A 12516-nucleotide genomic window follows, 5' to 3' on the forward strand; every position below is an offset into this window, starting at 1 on the left:
CGTCTTTATGCTCGACGTTACCAATCCCCTCAAGTTGTGGAATAATCAGGATTTGTTAACTCGATCTCCATGTACGACACACTTTCATCTTTACAAAACACCTTCAGTCGATGTCCATTCACTTTGAAAATTTTCTCTGTATCCAAACTCTTAATTTCTACTGCACCATAAGGAAACACGTGAGTAACAACAAATGGACAAATCCATTGAGAACGTAGCTTACCTGGCATGAATTTCAACCGAGAATTAAAGAGTAGTACTTTTTGGCCAACAGTAAATTGCTTCCTCAAGATAGAGTTATCATGAAACAACTTCGTTTTCTCTTTATAAATCCTTGAGTTCTCATAAGCCTCCAAACGTAGTTCCTCTTACTCTTGCACGTGCAGCTTCCTAGTCTCTCCTGCCTCATCCAAGTCCATGTTACAGCGTTTCACCGCCCAATATGCTTTATGCTCAATCTCAAACGGTAGATGACACGCCTTCCCAAACACTAATCTGTAAGGGGACATCCCAATAAGAGTTTTGTATGCGGTTCGGTAAGCCCAAAGTGCATCATCCAGACGAATACTCCAATATTTCCTCCCTGGATTTACCGTTTTTGCAGGAATAGACTTGATCTCCCTATTGGAAACTTCTGCGTGACCATTCGTTTGTGGATGGTAAGCGGTGGCTACCCTGTGATACACTCCATATTTTTTCAGTAAAGCCTCAACAGTTCTATTGCAAAAATGAGTCCCTTGGTCGCTGATTAGCGCTCTAGGTATTCCAAACCTGCTGAAAATGTTAGACTTGAGGAAACCTACAACAACCTGTGAATCATTAGTCCTGGTGGGTTTCGCTTCCACCCACTTTGATACATAATCAACAGCCAAAAGTATATAAACATAACCACATGATGAAGGAAACGGACCCATAAAATCTATACCCCAAATGTCAAAAATTTCACAAACGAGAATGGGAGTTTGGGGCATTTGATTTCTATGAGATAAAGAACCCGTTCTTTGGCACTTTTCACAGTTTTTATAAAATAGATAAGCATCTTTAAACAGAGTTTCTTAGTACAAACCACTATCCAAAATTTTTATAGCAGTTCTTTTCGGTCCAAAACGACCACCACATGCATAATTATGACAGAAAACCAAAATTGACTTTTACTCATTCTCAGGCACACATCTCCTAATGACTTGATCAGCACAAAATTTCCATAAATCAGGTTCCTCCCACACGTAATACTTTTCCTCACATCGAATCTTATTCTTATGGGATTTACTAAGGGAAGAGGGAAAAATTCCACTAACCAAATAGTTTACTATATCCGTATACCAAGGAACCATACCTTTAACATGGAATAACTGTTCATCAGGAAAGAATTCAGAAATAGGCATGTATTCCTCTTCTTTCACCAATCTGCTCAGGTGATCGACTACTGCATTCTCGGTTCCCTTCCGATCTTTGATTTCAAAGTCAAACTCTTGGAGCAAAAGTATCCACCGTATCAACCTCGGTTTCGACTCCTTTTTCGCCAATAGATACTTCAACGCTACATGATCAGAATACACCAACACTTTAGAACCAAGTAAATATGTTCTGAATTTATTTAAAGCAAAAACAATTGCTAAAAGCTCCTTTTCAGTAGTTGTGTAGTTGCACTGTGCAGGGTCCAACGTCTTTGATGCATAATATATGACATGACTCTTATTATCAACCCATTGGCCTAAAACTGCTCCCACGGCATAGTTACTGGCATCACACATGATTTCGAAAGGCAAGGTCCAGTCAGGAGGCTGGATTATAGGTGCAGTAGTCAACATGTTCTTGAGTTTGTCAAAAGCCTCCTTGCATTTCTCTCCAAACTCGAATGGCACATCCTTTTGCAATAACTTGGACATTGGCAAAGAAATCTTTGAAAAATCTTTAATATACCTGCGATAAAACCCTGCATGCCCAAGAAAAGCTCGAACTTCCTTAACGTTAGTGGGGAATGACAAGTGTCATGAAAAGACACTTTTCATAATTCATAACCAAGTTGGTTTCCATACATCTTTTCAAAATCTTGGATAAATGATCCAGACAAACCTCAAATGAGTTTCCATAAACAGTGAAATCATCCATAAATACTTTAATGTAGTTCTCAATATATTCAGAAAAAATACTTAGCATACACCTTTGGAACGTACCTGGGGCATTACAAAGTCCGAATGGCATGCGTCTGTAGGCGAATGTTCCAAAAGGGCACGTGAATGTTTTTTTCTCCTGATCTTCCTGAGCAATGACTATCTGGTAGTAACCTGAAAATCCATCAAGAAAACAAAAATAAGTTTTCCCGCTAGTCTATCCAATGTTTGATCAATAAAAGGTAAGGGAAAGTGATCTTTTCTGGTGGCTAAATTCAGCCTTCGAAAATCAATAACCATTCTCCAACCATTCTGCACCCGTGTTGGTACCAAATCATCATTTTGATTTCTTACCACAGTAAATCCTGTTTTCTTTGGTACAACATGGATCGGGCTCACCCATTTTCTATCCGAGATAGGATAGATTATTCCTTCATCTAAGAGCTTGATGATTTCTTTCATTACCACTTCCTTCATTACTGGATTCATTTTCATTTGGAACTCTCTTACCGGCTTGGCATCATCCTCCAAAAGAATCCTATGCATGCAAATTGACGGACTTATGCCTTTGATATCAGCTAAAGTCCACCCGATTGCAGTTTTGTGCTCTTTGAGTACTGTGACCAACCTATCTTCCTGCTCCTCGGTTAATTTCTTTGAGATGATCATCGGTAAAGTCTCTTCATCACCCAGATATATATATTTCAAATGATCTGGCAAACTCTTCAACTCTACTTTGGGTGCCTGCAAAACGGAAGGTAGCAATTTTTTATGAGAGAATGGAATTTCAACCTTTGAATTTGTTACCCTTGTTTGATCAATTTCTTGTTGTCAAATTTCATAAGCTTCAGCTAATTCTTCTTCCAACTCCAATTGTGCATAAATTTGAAAATTTTCAGTCTCACATTCTTCCTCAAAAACTTTCTGCACAATTGAATCAACGACATAAATAGAGCAAATAGAATGATTTTCACTTGGGTACTTCATAGCATCAAAAATATTAAATTTTACAATCTCTCCGTCAAATTCGACGGAGAGGGTACCATCATCGACATCAATTTTTGTCCTAGCTGTCTTCATGAATGGTCTTCTCAACAGAATTGGAGGTGAATTCGACATGGAATCCTCTTCCATTTGCAAGATATAGAAATCTGCGGGAAATATCAATTCCTTAACCTGCACCAAGACATCTTCAACAACCCTGATAACTACATTTTGTATGTATTAGTTTGTGATATTTTTATATATATTTTTGTGTGCATTCATATTGGTTTTATGTGTTTTTATGTGTATTAGTTCATGTGTGTGTATTTCACTCTCCCGGTTAATTTTGTAGGAAAATGGATTTTTGAAGAGTTAATTACGGAGTAGCCTTGATCGAAAAATCATATTTAATTTTAGAGAAATCCAAATCCAATCTTCACCGTTCAGAATAAATTTCAAGATGTTTTGAAGCTGCTGTCCAAATTTCAGGTCAATCCGACGGCTAGAACTTAAGATATGAATTTTTCAAGATAACTGCGCGCTGAAAACTGGAGGCAGAACTTTTCAGGCTATGACGTGATTTTTCCTGCGCCGTGGCGTGAACCGAGGATTTTGAAGAAGTGAAAACAGAACTTTTCACGCTATGGCGTGAATTTTCTGTGCCATGGCGTGATGCAAACTGAAAAAATATTAATTTTCTAACATTAAAAGTTGCGATTTTTTTGGGGCTTTATTGGATGGGCTTTCAACCACATATAAAAGGGGACATATCAGACGTGAGAAAGGGTTCGAAAATTGAGATTTTCACACGGAAGGCAGCTACGACTACACGCTTGGGAGAAGATTTTCTCTTCTCTTTTCTTTTATTTTTCTTTTACAATTCATGATTAAACTTTTGTTTTGATTTATGAATTGTGAGTAGTTTTTATTATTCGACCATGTCCACGTGATTGGGCCAGACAGATTTTTGTAGAAAACTGGTTTATTGATTTGAGATTTTCAGATATTGATTCTAGTTTATTGATTATCGAATTTATTTTGTCTTGTGAATTTCTCGGCCAGTGATTTGCTTGCATTTTAATTGATTCCAATTCGACAGAGGAGGTTTCAATTTTGATCACTTCGATAATTATCATATTGTAAAACTGACTAGAAATAGAATTCGGTTTCAATATGAGGTTTAGGTGTCAACTGAATTTTCACCATTCTTCATGCATTCAAATTTGATTAGAATTACGAAATATTGATCCGTCAAATTTGAATAGGTTTGATTGTTCTAGAAATAGTCCTTCAAACAAATTAGGAGAATTCCTGTGAATTATGATTAAATCTGAATCTTGAATAGATTGCTTGTTACTTAAATTGTCTGGTGCCTACGTGCGTCCTTGATCGAAGCTTTCCTTTATTTGAATAAATCCAGTTCTTTGCTGCGTTTTTATTTCCTTTCAATTTAATTTAGTAGTTAAAGATCTGAATCAAAAGCTTTTTAAGTAGTCTAGATTAAGTAGAAATAGATATATTTTGGTATTCAATTTTACAGTCCCTGTGGGTTCGACATCTAGACCTTAGTCCACTATATTATTACTTGACCTGGTACGCTTGCCAGTTAAATTTATTCACACCGATTAACGCGGTCAAGTTTTTGGCCCCGTTGCCGGGGACTGTTTTGATATCAGAATTTTTGTTTCTCTTGAGATTAGACTTTATTTTAATTTTTTTTAATTAAATTCTGAATTCCTCTCTTTTCTTTGTAACTTTCAGGTGCTAGGATAGATGGCGGACAATCGTACTGTTTGGGATATTATTAGGCCGCCAGTTGAAGGTTATGGATCTAGCATCGTTCGCCCCGCTGTTGAGGCGAACAATTTTGAACTGAAGCCCTCTACAATTCAGCTGATCCAATTACAAGCTAGATTTGGGGGTACGTCTGTGGAAGACCCCTATGCTCATCTGGAGCATTTTCTGTCGATCTGCGACACGTTCAAAGTTAATAGGGTAACATCTGATGCAGTGCGACTGCGGTTATTCCCATTCTCTCTTCAAGGCGAAGCTGTTGAGTGGTTAGATGATTTACCTGCGGGTTCCATCACTACATGGAACCAACTTGTTCAGACATTTTTGAACAAGTATTTCCCTCCTACTAAGATGGCAAAGTTGTTCTCAGATATTATATCTTTCAAGCAGAAGGAGGGAGAATCTCTACATGCGGCATGGACCAGGTTCAAAAAGATGTTGAGGACATGTCCTCAGCATAATCTTACTCAAAGCCAGCAGACCCAAACATTCGATAATGGAGCCGATCAGTCGGTTCGATCTATGCTGGATGATGCGGCTAATGGATGCTTGTTCAGGAAGACGCCAGCTGAATCCTGGGAGATCATTGGCAACATGGCAGAGAGTAACATTGGGTGGCCGGATGTGAAGAGAGAGAAGAAGGCTGGAGTTCTAGAGGTTGATGCTTTAATGGCCCTAAATGTGAGGATTGACGCGCTGACACACCAAGTGGCTCATGAAAACAGCGCCGGTCAATCAAGCACAAGAGAATATGCAACAAGACCAGCAGTTATTTGAAGTAGAGGTTGTTAATTTTATGGGCAATCAAGGAAGGCAGCCATACAACTCCAACAACAGCTACAGTCAGAACTGGCAGCCCAAGAAAGAGGAGAAAAAGCCGAGTTTTGAGGAGATCATGATGAAGTACGTGGTGGGTACTGAGGCTCGCTTGCAGAATCAGGAGAGCATGCTGCAGAAGCTGGAAATTCAGATGGGCCAGATTGCAACCCAACTGTCCACACGTCCTGTTGGAGTTCTGTCGAGCAACACTGAACCAAATCCCAAAGGCATGAATGCAATTATGGTAGTGACGAGACCACAATCTGAACAGTCTGAGAAGCAACCGAAAGAAGAGAAGGCTATGGAAGGGCCAAAAATTGATGAAGAAAAAGAGGAGTTGTGTCCAGAAAAATCTTCCAAGGCAGGTAAGAAAGGTAATACTTCAAAATTTGAAGTTAAAAAAAATATTGATTTATCTACTTTACCTTTCCCCCTTAGAGCTAAGCAACTGCTGTTTGATTCTCAATTTAAAAAGTTTCTTGAAATTTTCAAGAAACTGCAAATTAACATACCTTTTGCAGATGCTATAGCTCAGATGCCGAGATATGCAAAGTTTCTAAAAGACCTGCTGAAAAATAAGAAGAAGTTGAACGATTTTACACAGGTTACACTGAAGGAGGAGTGTTCGGCAGTGCTGAAAAAGAAGCTTCCAACAAAGTCTGAAGATCCAGGGAGTTTTTCTATTCCCTGTTCAATTGGAAGTCTTTCTTTTACTAATGTCTTGTGTGATCTTGGGTCGAGCATTAATTTAATGCCATATTATATTGCTCGAAAACTAGGAGTAGAAAATATTGAGCCAGCAAATATTTCTCTGAAATTTGCTGATGGATCAATTAAGAACCCAAGAGGAGTGGTAGAGAATGTCCTAGTAAAGATAGAACACTTTATATATCCTGTTGATTTTGTTATTCTTGACATGGAGGAGGATTTAGAGGTTCCGTTGATTTTAGGACGTCCTTTTCTTGCTGCGAGTAGGGCCCTGGTTGATGTTGAGAGAGGAGAGTTGGTATTGAGGTTGAATGATGAGCAAGTTGTATTTAAAATGTTTAAATCAGCTACTGAGAGCCCAATTTTAAAAACTTGCTCTGCTGTTTATTTGATTGATGTGATTCATGATGGTGATGAATTTCTGCAGGTGCAGCTGCCTATAGGAATTGGTCCAATGCACAAAATTTTTGATGATGTAGCATGCAAGTGCAGGACTGATTCGAGTTTCTCAAAGATGGTGGATAAACCACCTTGCATTTCGCCACTCACAAGAGGAGTATAGTCGGGCTATAGACTATAAATTTAGCGCTGACTGGGAGGCAACCCAATGTTTTTGCTTTTGTTTTTTATTTTGTTTTTGTTTTGTTTTTATTTGAGTTTTGTTTTTTTGTCCTATGCCAGTTGGTCGTGCCTGCTGATATATCTAGAATGCTGATACCGTCCCGAAGGATTCTGTCAAGAAGGAAGAGAATGAATCGAAAACCAGGGGAGTGTTATTTTTGTTTTATTTGTGTTTTTGTTTTTCATTGCATTGTGTGTTTGTTTGCATTCTGTTCATTGTCCTGAAGCATTGAGGGCAATGCTTTGGGATAAGTATGGGGGGGGGGGGGGGGTAGACTAGTATTGCATTGTCTATGTGTTTGTGTTGCATCTGTCGTGTTACGTATTTGTTTTCTTACAGTTTGTGTTTGTTGTTGTTTGCATTGTTATGAGTGAGATGAGTCATAATAGCCAATGATAATGAAGTTTATGTTGAAAAAAATTTATTTTTGAAAAATTTTGCTCTTGACTTGACATGAAAAACTGTAGGTTGAATCGTGAATATTTATAAGCATTTGTGTTAGACCAGTGGAGTGTAACGAAAGATTTGATGAAGTTTCTGTCTGTTTGACCATTGCACGACAATAGGTGGTTTGTGGATCTTGATTGTGTTCTATGAATTTTTATGAGGCTCTAGTTTACACTTATGATCTTGGGCGCACCTAGAAAAAAAAATTTTGTATACAATTCCATCCGGGCCTTGAAAGGATTAAAATCCTGTAAAAAATTAAATTTAAGGCTAAGTATGCGGGTTAAATGAGATTGATGCTCCATCCTGGTTATAGATGAGAGGATTAGAAAGAAAAAATAGAATGATTTTTCGTATCCTAGCCAGTTATAGCTAAGTCAGCGGGTAATTATTGGGGCTAAAGAAATACCGGATGCAAAATCCGGAGGTGTGTAATTCATTATCTCAAGGGAGGTGGGTATGTCTAGAGGTAGTTGGAAGGAGTGGACACTTGAAAAGTGAAACTTGCACTAAATTGTCATAGGTTGCTAAGAAGTTTTGAGATGAATTCGGTCTAAGTTGCATGAAACCGGAATGACATTTCACACACAGACGTTCACGTTAAACCGAATGTGTATTATGAAAAGTTGAGAGCATGTCTGTGTTTTTGGTTTTGTGATTGAACTTATCGGAAGCTGTGCACATTAATGACTTGTCCTTACTTATGTTGTGTTTGCATTTTGTTTTTGCATGTCTTGCTCGAGGGCGAGCAAGAGTTAAGTATGGGGGTGTTGATAACTACATTTTGTATGCATTAGTTTGTGATATTTTTATATATATTTTTGTGTGCATTCATATTGTTTTTATGTGTTTTTATGTGTTTTAGTTCATGTGTGTGTATTTCACTCTCCCGGTTAATTTTGTAGGAAAATGGATTTTTGAAGAGTTAATTACGGAGCAGCCTTGATTGAAAAATCATATTTAATTTTAGAGAGATCCAAATCCGATCTCTACTGTTCAGAATAGAGTTCAAAATGTTTTGAAGCTGCTGTACAAATTTCAGGTCAATCCGATGGCTAGAACTTAAGATATGAATTTTTCAAGATAACTGCGCGCTGAAAACTAGAGGCAGAACTTTTCAGGCTATGGCGTGATTTTTCCTGCGCCGTGGCGTGAACCGAGGATTTTGAAGAAGTGAAAACATAACTTTTCACGCTATGGCATGACATTGTCTGCGCCATGGCGTGAACTGGTAAAAATTTGAGAATCGAGACAAAACTTTTCACGCTATGGCGTGACTTTTCTGCGCCATGGCGCGACGCGGATTGAAAAATTATTAATTTTCTAACATTAAAAGTTGCAATTTTTTTGGGGCTTTATTGGATGGGCTTTCAACCACATATAAAAGGGGACATATCAGACGTGAGAAAGGGTTCGAAAATTGAGATTTTCACACAGAAGGCGGCTATGACTACACGCTTGGGAGAAGATTTTCTCTTCTCTTCTCTTTTCTTTTATTTTTCTTTTACAATTCATGATTAAACTTTTGTTTTGATTTATGAATTGTGAGTAGTTTTTATTATTCGATCAAGGCCACGTGATTGGGCCAGACAGATTTTTGTAGAAAACTGGTTTATTGATTTGAGATTTTCAGATATTGATTCTAGTTTATTGATTATCGAATTTATTTTGTCTTGTGAATTTCTTGGCCAGTGATTTGCTTGCATGTTAATTGATTCCAAGTCGACAGAGGAGGTTTCAATTCTGATCACTTCGATAATTATCATATTGTAAAACTGACTAGAAATAGAATTCGGTTTGAATATGTGGTTTATGTGTCAACTGAATTTTCACCGTTCTTCATGCATTCAAATTTGATTAGAATTACGAAATATTGATCATCCGTCAAATTTGAATAGGTTTGATTGTTCTAGAAATAGTCCTTCAAACAAATTAGGAGAATTCCTGTGAATTATGATTAAATCTGAATCTTGAATAGATTGCTTGTTACTTAAATTGTCTGGTGCCTACGTGCATCCTTGATCGAAGCTTTCCTTTATTTGAATAAATCCAGTTCTTTGCTGCGTTTTTATTTCCTTTCAATTTAATTTAGTAGTTAAAGATATGAATCAAAAGCTTTTTAAGTAGTCTAGATTAAGTAGAAATAGATATATTTTAGTATTCAATTTTACAATCCCTGTGGGTTCGACATCTGGACCTTAGTCCACTATATTATTACTTGACCTGGCACGCTTGCCAGTTGAATTTATTCACACCGATTAACGCGGTCAAACCCCTTTCGGGTAAGCATTAGAACGATCACCTAGTTGAATCACCACTCTAGTTTCTTTCAAAGGACCCAGATTTAGAGCACAATAAATCGAATATGGCATGACATTTATGGATGCACCTAAATCTAACATGGAACGCTCAATCTTCAAATTCCAAATAACACAAGGCATAGTAAACATACCTGGATCCTTGCACTTATTTGGTAATGACTTTTTTTATCACAGCCGATACATTTTCTCCCACACTCACTTTTTCATCACCTCTCAGCCTCCTCTTGTTAGTACACAAATCCTTCAAAAATTTAGCATAACTTGGAATTTGCTTAATTGCATCAATCAAGGGTATGTTAATTTTCACCTTTCTAAACATCTCCAACACTTCATTCTCATAGTCAATCTTCTTAGATTTTTCCAACCTAGAGGGAAACGGAGGAACAACCACATTACATATATCAGATGAAGGGGATGTGGGTTTTACCTTTGTTTGCTCCTTGGATGTGTTTTCAGCCTCCTTGTCCATGTCCTTTCCTTCATTAGTCTTCATAGGGGAGGTAGACTCAATTTCTATCTTCTTTCCACTTCTCAACACCATTGCACTTGCATTTTCTCTTGGATTTACTACCGTTTGTGATGGTAGTTTTCCAGAATTTTGAGCCTCCAAATTGTTGACCGCAGTAGCTAACTGAGTTATTTGATTTCCTAAATTTTGAATGCTGACCCTCGTTTCCTGTTGGAATTTTTTAGTGTTAGTTGCAAGGGCCTTAACAATTTCATCTAGAGACATACCTGAGTCAGAGGATTGTGCAGGTGCTGGTTGTTTGTTGTAATTCTGTTGTGGAAATCCTTGTTGTCCTCCTGGGTTCTTGTAGCTTAAATTCGGGTGATATCTCCATCCCGGATTGTAGGTATTGGAATATGGGTCATATCGACGATGTGGTTGTCCAGGAAAACCGCCAATTGCATTGGTTTGCTGCGTTGGATCTTCTTGTAATGTTGGACACATATCCGTTGGATGTCCAACAACCGAACATATACCACAAGTTTTGACCTGTTGTGCTTGTCCTACAACCAGTTTTTCCAAACGAGATGTTAAAGAATCTGATTTTTGATCAATGGGACTAACACTTACCTCTTTAACATGTCGTGAAGCATTGTCTTCTCTTGTTCCGAACTGTTGAGCATTAGCTGCCATGTTGGCGATCAAATCACTTGCTTCTTGAGGTGTTTTGTTCACTAATGCTCCTCCACTTGCAGCATCAATCATGTTCTTATCAAAAACTGAGAGTCCCTCATAAAAATACTGAACCAAAAGTTGTTCAAAAATTTGATGTTGCGGGCAACTCGCACACAGTTTCTTGAATCTTTCCCAGTACTCATACAAAGTCTCTCCCTGTAACTGCCGGATCCCACAAATTTCCTTCCTAATGTTTGCTGCCCTCGAAGCTGGGAAGAAATTTTCCAGAAATTGCTGCTTCATTCCATTCCAAGTTGTTATTGTTCCAGATGGCAAATAGTAGAGCCAATCCTTAGCCTTGTCAGCCAGAGAGAATGAAAAGCTCGCAGTGAAATTTGTTCCTCTGTAATCCCTTGAGGTTTCATGGCAGTGCAAACAATATGGAACTCCTTTAAATGCTTATGCGGGTCTTCACCTGCAAGACCACGAAAAGTTGGCAATAAATGAATCAAACCAGAATTTAATTCAAAATTGGCTTCAGTAGTAGGAAATTGAATGCATAATGGTTGTTGAGTAACATTAGGATTAGCCAACTCCCTGAGGGTTCTTTGTGCTGGTTCTGCCATTGTTTCTTCTTGTTCACTTTCTTCAGTTTCAAACTCGGGGTCAGATTCCCTTTCAGATTCGCTCGAGTTCAATTCCGCTTTCAAACTAGGAGATGGAATCGATGCTTGATTACGTCGTAGCCTCGCCTCTTTTCTCAACCTCTTAGCTGTCTTCTCGATTTCTGGAATATATTCTAATTCACCTGTACGAGAAGAACGAGGCATAAAAAAATAAATAACAAGAACTCGAAATAAATAATTATAAACACCGTTCCCCGGCAACGGCGCCAAAATTTGATAGGCCTGTCGTCAGCCAACAAAATTAAAAATTCCTACTCCCTAACAAAATGAGTATAATAGTGAGCAGGGTCGAATCCACAGGGAACAGATATTTATTTCTTTCAAGGAATAACAAATAAAAAGGGGGGTTTTGGTTTTGAAATAAAAATAACAAATTAAAAATAAAGTGAGAATTTAATAAATGAAAAGAGCAAATAATTAAAAGAGAAATTCAAATATTTTACCAACCTCTGATTCAAGGAATTTCCGTATTTCAATTATATCACTGGTCATTGGCTAACAAATAATTTATTCATGCAGTTCTAGCAATTAACCTTAAGATCATAGGGATAGCCACTAAGATTTTTGTGTTCTCCTATTTTAATTGACCAAACCCAGCATCCAGTCAAAACTTATCAATAACCAACTGGGCACGATAGCGTTCCATATTGATTAAAAATAGCCTTTCGATTTGTGAAAACAATTAATCTTAAATCTAACAATCGAGATAGCTGCAACTGTTAAATCTAGTTTCGTTAATTTATTTAGATCAAACATGCTATGATAGCACAACACATCTAATCTATCGCTACTCAAGTACCAATCATTCATGACAATTACGGATCACTGAACTCATGATTAGCAATAGAAAATCATAAATCAAATTAATTTGTCAAATTAATCGACCCACAACTTTCAT

General features: G+C 37.7%; 1 pseudogene; it reads right to left on the reverse strand.

Annotated features, from left to right (window-relative positions):
* Nucleotides 1–368: 368 nt before the first annotated feature.
* On the reverse strand, nucleotides 369–3248 carry LOC140877160 (uncharacterized; annotated as a pseudogene).
* Between the last annotated feature and the right edge of the window lie 9268 nt (nucleotides 3249–12516).

Source organism: Henckelia pumila, chromosome 2 (assembly GCF_033568475.1).
Source record: "Henckelia pumila isolate YLH828 chromosome 2, ASM3356847v2, whole genome shotgun sequence".
In the NCBI taxonomy this organism is placed as follows: Eukaryota; Viridiplantae; Streptophyta; class Magnoliopsida; order Lamiales; family Gesneriaceae; genus Henckelia; species Henckelia pumila.